This window comes from Camellia sinensis, chromosome 8, assembly GCF_055761805.1.
Source record: "Camellia sinensis isolate YWXY chromosome 8, ASM5576180v1, whole genome shotgun sequence".
NCBI lineage: Eukaryota > Viridiplantae > Streptophyta > Magnoliopsida > Ericales > Theaceae > Camellia > Camellia sinensis.
Window position 1 is genome coordinate 139,035,929 of NC_138968.1, and position 12,156 is coordinate 139,048,084.

The window sequence follows — 12,156 nt, forward strand, 5'->3', positions numbered from 1 at the left end:
GGTAGAGTCTAGAGTGAGAGGCTCAACAATGGTGATTTTGGAAAAGTAAGAGAGAGAAGAGAAGGTGAAAAAGTGATTTGAAAAGTCACAATTTCGGGACTTTAACCCAGGTCTCCGCTCGAGCGTAAAACACCCCGCTCGAGCGACCACTCACAGACTTCCGCTCGAGCGGCCAACCTCCCGCTCGAGCGCAGAATGCACTCGCTCAGCACATTTGCAGAACCAGGCCTCCGCTCGAGCTCCCAACCCTACGCTCGAGCTCACAACACTGCACAACAAGATACTGGATGGATGTATTCCCCGCTCGAGCGCCAACACCTCCGCTCGAGCGGACAGGCCAAAAATCTGGGCAACTAGTTTTGGTTTCTAAACTCAACCAACCTGTAACAAAACCGCCCAACACATCCTATAACTCAAATACGAAGTAAAAGGATGTAAACACAATAATAAACAACTACCAACATCCACGGACACATGTCCGGATCACGGTATAACAAGGGTAAACCCGGGATCGCTATAACCTCCCCCCCTTAAAGAATTTCGCCCCCGAAATTAAGCACAAGTTTTCAAAAACTAGTTTTGCTTCATTTTAAACAATGTTATACTTTAACATTCAACAATTCGACCCATTACCGGTCATCCCATCCCTTAAACAAGAGACATATCACAATATGTAAACAACATATGTACTTTCAACATGCATCAACATTATGCACTATCCTTCCAATTTCAACAATATATTCAACAGATATAATGTTACATTCAACTTCCATATGAGGCAAGTTCCAAAACATACTACCAATAATCAAAACATTCTCAATGTTTCACAACTTAAGACATATATAAAAGCTCTTAAGTTCAACAAAATGTAAAATTCAAATACAAGATTACATATCAATAAACAAGTCCGGATATTTCTCTCGGATTTCCAACTCACGTTCCCAAGTGGCTTCCTCCACTCCGTGATGTTTCCACAAGACTTTCACCAAAGGAATGGTCTTGCCACGCAGGACCTGATCCCGCCTATCCAAGACCCGAACCGGTCTCTCCTCATACGAGGCATCCTCATCTACCTCTAAATCAGTCCAATCCAGCACATGTGATGGATCTGGCTCATACTTCCGAAGCATACTCACATGAAACACGTCATGTACTCCGGACAACTGCGGCAGTAAGGCTAACCGATAAGCAACCTCACCTATCCTCTCAAGGATCTCAAAAGGACCAATAAACCGAGGGGATAACTTTCCACTCTTCCCAAACCTCATCAGGCCTCGTCTAGGTGATATCTTCAGAAAGACATGATCACCTACCTCAAACGCCATAGGCCTCCTCCTACGGTCGGCATAACTCTTTTGTCGACTCTAGGCTGTAACAAGCCTCCTACGGATAAGCTCAACTTTCTCCGTCGTCTCCCTAACCAACTCCGGACCCAACAAAGGTGCATCACCCACCTCGGCCCAACAAACTGGAGACCTACACGGTCGGCCATACAAGGCCTCAAACGGTGCCATACCGATGCTAGACTGAAAACTATTGTTGTAGGCAAACTCTACCAATGGCAAGTGCCTCTCCCACGTCCCACTGAAGTCCAGGACACAACCCCGAAGCATATCCTCGAGGATCTGAATAGTACGCTCGGACTGCCCGTCAGTCTGAGGATGATAAGCCGTACTAAAGGTCAACTTGGTGCCCAGTGCACTCTGCAAACTCTGCCACAACCTAGCAGTAAAACGAGGATCTCTATCTGAGACGATCGTCACTGGGACCCCGTGCAATCTCACTATATCCCGAATATACAAATCGGCAAGATGATCTACCGAATCTCTCACGCGCATAGGAATAAAGTGCGCCGACTTAGTCAACCGGTCTACAACCACCCAAATAGCATCACTACCCCGCTGAGTCCTCGGAAGACCTACAACGAAGTCCATAGTGACATGCTCCCACTTCCACTCGGCAATAGGCAAGGGTTGCAACAAACCCGCTGGCCTCTGATGCTCGGCCTTCACTTGCTGGCAAGTAAGGCACTTCGATACGAAAACAGCCACATCTCTTTTCATACCCCGCCACCAAAACTGGCGACCCAAATCCTGATACATCTTAGTACCTCCCGGATGCACCGTAAGGCGCGAATGGTGAAACTCTCGGAGTACTTCCTCTCGGCAAGACTCCGGTACAAACAAACGGTTTCGGTATCTCACACCCAGGTCGGGATACACCGTCAAACCCTTCTCAACTTTCCCACTGGAGATCTTCTCTCGGAGGGATTCTACCTCAAGGTCACTTCTCTGTGCCTCTAACACTCTAGTCACAAGTGTAGGCTGCGCAACAACAGAAAACAAGGCCGCAGTCTCAACAGATTCGCCCAGTAGCAAATCAAACTCGCCAAGTGCTCCCAACATCACCCATTCCCGGATGGCTATACAAGCTACATCACTAATGGTTTTCCTACTAAGGGCATCGGCCACAACATTGGCCTTTCCCGGATGATAATGCAACTCAAAATCATAATCCTCGATGAACTCCATCCATCTCCTCTGCCTCAGATTCAAGTCTCTCTGTGTAAACAGATACTTCAAACTCTTGTGATCCGAGAATACCTCGAACCTCTCACCATAAAGGTAGTGCCTCCAGATTTTCAAGGCAAAGATCACAGCTGCTAACTCTAGGTCGTGTGTGGGGTAATTCTTCTCATGTATTTTCAACTGACGTGAGCCATAAGCTACCACTTTCCCCTCTTGCATCAACACACAACCCAAACCCTCTCGTGAGGCATCACAATAAACCGCATAACCCAACCCTCTCTCCGGAATAATCAACACCGGAGCGGTGGTCAATCTAACTTTCAACTCTTGGAATGACCTTTCACAAGTCTCACTCCACACAAACTTGACTCCCTTCCGAGTCAGTCTAGTCAACGGTGACGCTAACCTGGAGAAATCTTTCACAAACCGACGGTAATACCCAGCTAATCCCAGAAAACTGCGGATCTCAAACACACTCTTAGGCTGTGCCCAATCTTGCACTGCCTCAACCTTGGATGTATCAACAGACACCCCTTCCCCGGATACCACGTGGCCTAAGAATTTGACTTCCCCCAGCCAGAACTCACACTTCCCAAACTTGGCATACAGCCTATGGGCTCTAAGTAACTCAAGTACCACTCTCAAGTGTGCCTCGTGCTCCTCCTCAGAAGACGAATAGATAAGGATGTCGTCCACGAAAACAACCACAAATCGGTCTAAGAACTCCCGGAAAATCCGGTTCATCAAGTCCATAAAGACTGCCGGTGCATTGGTAAGCCCGAATGGCATCACCAGAAACTCGTAATGGCCATACCGCGTACGGAATGCCGTCTTAGGAATATCTTCCTCCCTGACCCTCAACTGATGGTAACCCGATCTCAAGTCTATCTTAGAGAAACAACGGGAACCCTTCAATTGGTCAAACAAATCATCTATACGGGGCATAGGGTACTTATTCTTAACCGTAGCCCGATTCAACTTCCGGTAGTCTATACACAATCTCAAGGCACCATCTTTCTTTTTAACAAAGAGTGCCGGTGCTCCCCACGGTGAAACACTAGGGCGAACAAAGCCCTTATCGAGCAATTCCTGGAGCTGAACTTTCAACTCAACCAACTCTGCTGGAGCAAAACGGTAAGGTGCCATAGAAATCGGCGCCGTACCAGGCACTAAATCAATAGAGAACTCTATCTCTCGGTGAGGTGGCAAACTAACAAGATCTTCGGGAAAGACATCCGAATACTCACAAACCACCCTCGGTAACACAACCTGGGTCTCACCACTCTCACCACTCTCAAAGCTGGCAAGTAGACTACTAAGCTCATTTCGCCCTCGCGAGTCACACCCCGGTGGCAAAACACTACCAACCCGGTCCCCCAAGAAATGGAACCACTCCCCGCTCAAGGTACATAACGTGACCCTCTGGCGGTAGCAATCAATAACAGCCCGGTATGACGATAACCAGTCCATACCCAAAATAACATCAAAACCCTTCATGGGCATGACAACAAACGGAAAAGGAAGCCTATAATCGGCGACCTCTATATCACATCCTCTAACACCCTGTTTCAGGATCAACTCACCACCCAAAGGCGATACCACACAAATAGGAGATGCTAACTGTGCTAACTTCAATCCCAAAACAGATGCAAATGCAGCAGATACAAAAGAATGAGATGCACCCGTGTCTATCAACACATTAGCAACCGAGTTGCAAAACAGAAAAGTACCTCTCACTACTGATGGAGCTGGTACTAAATCCTGCGCGGTAACAGCATACACGCACCCCGTAGGCCCCTGGTCTACTTGCTCACCTCTCGGAGCAAAAGACTGCTGCACAGACTGGGATGACGAAGCTCCCGGATTGGCCCTCGAGGCCTGCACAGACTGAGCTGGCTGAAAACCCTGCGTCTGCCTAGAACCAGACGCTCCCGAAGTGGCACTCAACTGTGGGCAAAACCTCTTCATGTGCCCAGGTTGTCCACACTGATAACAAGTCAAGAGCTGCCCCCTGCCCAAACTCTGACTCTGCGGTCTAGCTGAAGGAGAAGCAGCTTTCTGACCCCCACCCTTCTGCGGGCAAACTGAAACCTTGTGACCCATCTGGCCACACTTGTAACAAGTGAATTCCCCCTGACTGCCTCTCCCCGAGCCTACACTCGGCACTGGAAAGGTCGATCTAGAGACTGCACCCTGAGACTGCTGAGGGTTATAACCCTTCTGTCTCCTGCCATCACTCTGACTATCCTGGCTCCTCTTGGAGCCTCTCTGACCCTCATCCTCCTCCTGCATCATAAGCTCCATATGAGCTGCAGCGTCCACTAGGTGTCTATACTCTCGAATATAAGACCCACCAATTCTCAACTTGAGGCCCCGCCTCAACTTCCGCTCAAACTCATAGCAACGGCGTTCCTCAGACGCCACCAGTTCAGGTGCAAACCTAGACAGACTGGTAAAAGTAGCCTCAAACTCGGCCACTGACAAGCCCTGCTGATTAAGCCGGCTAAACTGATCCCTCAGCTTCTCCCTAGCTGCTGCTGATAAAAACCTCTCCTGAAAAGCATTCACAAACGCCTCCCAAGTACCACCAACACGAGCTTTCTCGTATTTCCACCATTGACCCGCATCTCCCTTCAGTTGGAAAGATGCCAAGGTCACTTTCAGTGCTCCGTCCTCGATGCCAAGCATCTCAAACGTCTTCGTTGTCTGTTCGAGCCATTCATCTGCCTTAAGCGGCTCTTTAGGATCCCCGATAAACTCGTCCGGATTACACCGAAAGAACTCCCTCTTCAAGAAGGAAGGCCCTGTCTCAGCTGCCTGATTCCCAGCTCTAAGAATACCTAAAGCTCCTGCTATCTCTCTGGCCAAGGCACCCATAGCCTGCTGACCTGCTGGCTCGGCCACATTGGCCTGCCCAACCCCTTCCTGTACTACCGGAATCTCACCAGGTAACGGTACTTCCTGCCTCGCAGGTCTACCACGCCTAGCACCTCTTCCTCGTCCTGACATCCTAATAAAGGCAACACAGAACGTTAGCACATTCATAGGTGTGCCGAAACTAAACACTCACGTCCTAATGCATGGACAAGTGTAATTCACTCCACATAAGCACATAAACACATAAGCACTTACGAATTTCATTTCCGGATAATGATAGTCCCGAGACGTTACTAGAGTTCCGGTTAGAAACAGCATTGATCAAGTGCCTTTCCAACAAGACTCCCAGAAACTCAAGGATCCAATCAACATCCTAGAAATTAAATCCCATACCCACATAGTCACATAAGCATGTTAGCATTTAAGCACATAGCATATGATACTACATCTAAGTCTCTATCAAGCGAGACAAACCCATTGTGATACTAATCACTTCCCACGTACCCAAAGTATTCGAACCCGGTACGCTCTGATACCAAGTTGTAACGCCCTCAAAATAAAAACAATAAACCCATCAGATAAGACATGCATTTACATTTAAACTAACCGCATCCCTTTCATTCATTAGAATTCCAAGACATAAGTATTACATGTTAATCTCATAACAAAATGCCCTACGGGCTTACAGCTTTCCAAGTTAACACTTGGTTACAACAAAGAGTTCTAACTCGTTTACACATTAAGCCCTTGGCTTGAAATCACATGTAATACATCAAAAGTAAAACGACAAAACTATGCCCGCCACTAGCCTCCCAGCTATGTCCTTGGAGGTGGCATGCTTCCTGCACCTGAAAATGATATTCCCATATAGGGTGAGCCACAGCCCAGTAGAAATACACTAAACCAACCATGGACAATGACTAAAACATTAGCAATTGATAGTTGGTCGACATTGATACAATCACATAAATTACATAATTATGTCAACGACTTACAAGTCCCAATTACTTCTCATTTTCCCTTTTCAACAGATAAGCATGCTAGCTCTATCATCATTTCCACAGATATGTATAAAAACTATATCTCACATTCAGATAAGCACAAAAGCTATATCCACATTCTCAACAGATATGTATATCAACAATATCCACAGATAAGCATACAAGCTGTATCCACACTCTACAACAGATATGTATATCAACAATATCCACAGATAAGCATACAAGCTGTATCCACACTTCACTTCACAAAGATAAGCATATGAGCTCTATCTTCACTTCTCTAGACAAGCATATGAGCTCTGTCTACGGAGTTCATCCCCTATCTCCTCCCAATACCTATCCGGTTTAGAGGTACATCCCCTATCTTCCCCTAAACCGCGGAGTACATCCCCTATCTCCTCCTCTACACATAACGTATATAAACACATTGGTTCTATATACAATCACACAATACACAATTAATGTATTCTATCAACCGTCAAGTTCCATGACACATTCCATTGATTAGTTTCCGTTTACCTAATCATCATGCATTGTCTACAACAATCTCGACTATCCTCCACCGATAGCCCAAAGCAGTTATTTCTAAAACAGAAAATAAATGCACTAATGGATATTCAATCAACATTTCATTTCCTCATTTCTCACCAATTAATTATTCCAATTAATTAAACAATGTAATTAGGCCATTTTCCATAATTACCATTTCAACCCTTAGGTCCCATTTTCATCAATGATTCAACAATCATTCTATTTTTCTATGCCAAACATGCATCTAGGTTTATTATGAATAAAACCCCAACTTTTGTAAAATTACACAAAAGCCCCAAACTTTCACAAAATTACCAAACCAAGCCCAACATCTCAAAATACCAAAATTTAAAGACAAAACCCATAGAGAGGAGTAGGTTATCCCTACTTCAAATTCGGAGTCCCAAAGGAGAAGACGACAAAACCCAACGTGCTCCAAAACCCGAGATTTTCAGATTAAAATGAAGTCCTCGACGATCAACAACCTTTTTATAAAGGCCAAAGGTGAGTAAATCACTCCTACTAGATCAAAACCTAGAGAGAAGGTAGAGTCTAGAGTGAGAGGCTCAACAATGGTGATTTTGGAAAAGTAAGAGAGAGAAGAGAAGGTGAAAAAGTGATTTGAAAAGTCACAATTTCGGGACTTTAACCCAGGTCTCCGCTCGAGCGTAAAACACCCCGCTCGAGCGACCACTCACAGACTTCCGCTCGAGCGGCCAACCTCCCGCTCGAGCGCAGAATGCACTCGCTCAGCACATTTGCAGAACCAGGCCTCCGCTCGAGCTCCCAACCCTACGCTCGAGCTCACAACACTGCACAACAAGATACTGGATGGATGTATTCCCCGCTCGAGCGCCAACACCTCCGCTCGAGCGGACAGGCCAAAAATCTGGGCAACTAGTTTTGGTTTCTAAACTCAACCAACCTGTAACAAAACCGCCCAACACATCCTATAACTCAAATACGAAGTAAAAGGATGTAAACACAATAATAAACAACTACCAACATCCACGGACACATGTCCGGATCACGGTATAACAAGGGTAAACCCGGGATCGCTATAGGCTTGGAAAGATGTAAGCTCGTAGGGCATTTAATTTGATGTTACATGTAATGTTTTTATTTAGTAATACTCTGATGAATGAATTAATAAATTGTTTTCTTTAAATAATGCATGTTGATGATATACGTATAATGGGTTTATTTTGAGGGCGTTACATTAGGTGAGACTATAGCTCGACTCATTGATACTTTCGCTACCCATGATTCAAAATGAGACTACACTCATATAATTAACACTCCAATTGACAACTTTATTCATGCACTTCAATTCATAAGGTTTTGGGACTTTCATCCCGGACATTTCCACCAGTTTAGTTATCTATGGAATTCATCCCTCATCTTCCCCCAAACAAGGGTACACATATAATGTATTTAAGCATGTAATCACATATGGAGTACATTCCCCGTCTCCTCCCAAACAACAATACATAAACAATGTGTTAAAGTATATGAACACATATGGAGTACATCCCTCATCTCCTCCCAAACAACAATACATAAACAATGTGTTAAAGTATATGAACACATATGGAGTACATCCCCCATCTCCTTCCAAACAACAATACATAAACAATGTGATAAAGTATATGAACACATAAGTGTGTGGAGTACATCCCCTATCTCCTCTCACACACTAAAGTACATCCCCTATCTCCTCCCAAACAAAGAATACATATATGATGCATTTAAACACTTCATCACATACAATATTCAATCAATACACATATTTGCTGTATTATTTCACCCATCATATTCAATGACATAACACGTTCGATTAGTTTCAGTTTTTCCCTAATTCACGTACAGTGTCTACAACAATCAAGACTATCCTCCACCGATAGCCCAAAACAGTTATCTCTAGATAGATAATAAATTTATCAACAGATAAAATATCCCATTTTCATAGGTGAGAGATTAAATTATCCAACTACACCATTTACTTCTACAAATTCCCAATTTCATTATCCTCAACTAAATTTCACATTTTCCTAAATTAATTATTCAAATTAATTATCCAACATAATTAGGGCATTTTTCCCTTATTTACAAGATTTCCCCCAAAGCTCATATTTCATTCATAATTCATAAACAACCCCTAATTTTCAAGTCTTTAACACATATTTGACTCAAACATGAAAAACCCCTCTTTTATAAATTGCAAACCAAACCCTAACTTTTCCCAAAATTACCCAACAACACCATCTATCCAAAATACATAATATTTATGTCAAAACCCATGAGAAGGAGTAGGATATCCCTACCTCGAAATGAAGAGACCAAATGGAGAAGATGGTGAAAACCCAAAGTGCTCCAAATCCACAAATTTTCAGATTAAAGTGAAGCCCTCGCGACCCTCTATCTTTCTTACAAAGAGATTAGGGCAAAAACAATCAAGAACTAGATCAAACCCTAGAGAGAAGATGTATAGAGAGAGAAGAGCAGCCGGATTAGGGTTTGAGAGAAAAGAATGAGATGAAAAAGTGTGTAAAAATCCGCTGCTGTCAACTGAGATATACAAGGGTCACTTGAGCTAAGGAGTGGTCGCTCGAGCGACCAGACACAAAAGATCCTCGCTCGAGTGTAGAAAGCCTCGCTCGAGCCAACAATTCAAAGCTTCAGGTCTACAACCCAGAAGCACGCTCAAGCGACAGAATGCTCACTCGAGCGAACGCTCAAGCCAAGAATCACAACTCTCAGGTCCAAAACCAGACGCAGACGCAAGCTCGAGCGCAAGACTTCTCGCTCGAGCCACCAGACACAAAACTCAACTCTCGCTCGAGCGAAGGAACCCTGGCTCAAGCGAAGGATCTAAAACATGGAGCTCGCTCGAGCGACAAAAGTCTCGCTCGAGCGAAGACACAGAATTCTGGGCAACAACACTTGGTTCAAACTTACTACCAACCTGTAACAAACCTGCCCAACGCATCCTATAACTCAAATACAAAGTATTGAAGGACGGAAACAAGATATATACAACATCCAACACTACGGAACCTAAGTCCGGAATACAATAATCATTGGAGGGGAAAACCGGGATCGCTATATACACAACTATAAGGTTGCGTTTAGAATTTTTTTTTAATGTGTTTGGTTTCTTTCATGTTGGGGATTTAATTTGAGACAGCATATTGAGCTTAGTGGGCCCATTGTGGGCCAAATCTCTATAATCCAAATTGTTCACTTTTTAGTACTCATTGATAAGAATATTAATATAAAAAATCAAAATGATTGGATTTCGATAGTTATATGTTTAAATTGCATTTATGTTTGAATTTTTATGGTGTTAATTTTCTTTTAAAGGTTTTTTTTTCTTTGCCACAACTATATTTTCTTTTTTTCTTCTCTTGGTTTAGATAGCACTTATATTTATATTTTACATTGATTTCTTTACCTTATCTTATGGTTTACATTTTTAATCCTTAAGTTAAAATTTAATATCAAAATTGGGGTTTTGACTCCTCTACTACAAATGGATATTTATATAAACAAAAAAAGTTTTGAATAATTGTTTTAAATATTTTAAGAAAAAAATTCATTTAACTCATTTGCGGTTCAAGCCATGAGCACTTTATTCCTCTATGATTCAAATATTATCAGAAAGTGTCTATATGATTTTGGACCAAAGTACAATTGTTAACTTCCTTAACTATAATTGTGAAATGGCTATAATACCCTCTAACCCCATCCTCCCGCCCCATTTTCTCTCATCTCACATACACATAATTTAATAGTAATTCAATTAATCAAAATTTTTAATTATTTGTTATAATTCCTCTTTTTAATCTAATTTTAATTTAGTTATATTTTAAATCAATCCTTAATTATTATTTATTTTATATTTAAAATTAACTTTTAATTATATTTTATATTTTCAAAAAATTAAGTCCGCTCTACAAAATAATGAGTGTGATACACCTTCTATTAGTTTGGATGGAAAAATTAATGGTATCACTTTAGTCCAAAAATATATGTGGACTTTCTAACTATATTTAAATCATAAAGGGGACTTCCTAGCTATATTTGAATTATAAAGTGGTAAAATACTCAAGTCTCAAATCACAGGGGTAATATGAAGTTTTCCCATGTTTTTAAATTTGTAAATGATTTCTAACTCAACAAATGAATATGTACAAAAAAACTAATATTTAAAAAAATTGAGTTTGATTATTTATTTATTTTTTTTATAATTTACATTTAAACTAATTTTTAACTCAACTAATATTTTTTTAACTAATATTTTTTTTTTATTTTAAGTTGATTTTTTCAATTGAGTTGTGACCAATAGTTTTTACTCCTAAATTTTGAATGTTTAAAAGACCTTACAAATAGAATTTCTTTCAAAACAAAAAAAATTGATGTTTAGTTTGGGAATAGACTATTTTAGTAATTTCTTGACTAAAATTTGAGATGAAAAAATTAGTATATTTAGAATGATTTTTAACTTTTTAGAAAAAAAGTGTAAAAAATGGAGAGAAAAAAAGTCTTTTACTTTTGTATAATTCTTTGGCTTTTAAACATTTTTAGTGATGTTTTCAAAATTTTAACTATCTTTTTGTTACAAAAATAAATAAAATAAATTATCTATCACGCCCTCAAAATAACACATTAAACCCAACCTTCTTAACATGCATTGATATAAGAAATAAACATCTTTCTATTCATCAGAGTAGTTCATTACAAAAAAATATTACATGTTGACAACCAAAGTAAAGGCCCTATGGGCTTACAACTTTTCAAGCCAACACTTGGGTACAAGAAGTGAGTACTAACTCAAATACATATTAAGCCCTTGGCTTGAATTTACATGTAATACATCACAAGAAAACAAAACAACAAAAGTCTGTCTGCCTGTAGCCTCCCAAGCTATGTCCTTGGAGGTGGCATACCGTCTGTACCTGAAAATGATGTCCCATATAGGGTGAGCCACAGCCCAGTAGAAATATACTAAACCAACTATAAACAATGACTAAAACATTAGCAGTTGATAGGTGGTCAACACTTATACATCCACTTACATCACATTACAATTCCATGACAATCATGTCCATGTTACATTTCATTTCAAAAACGTGGCTCAGAACTTGGCCAGATAATCTAACAGAGATTACATATCTTATTAACAATATTTCCAATTCAATTGGGATAACAACTCATGT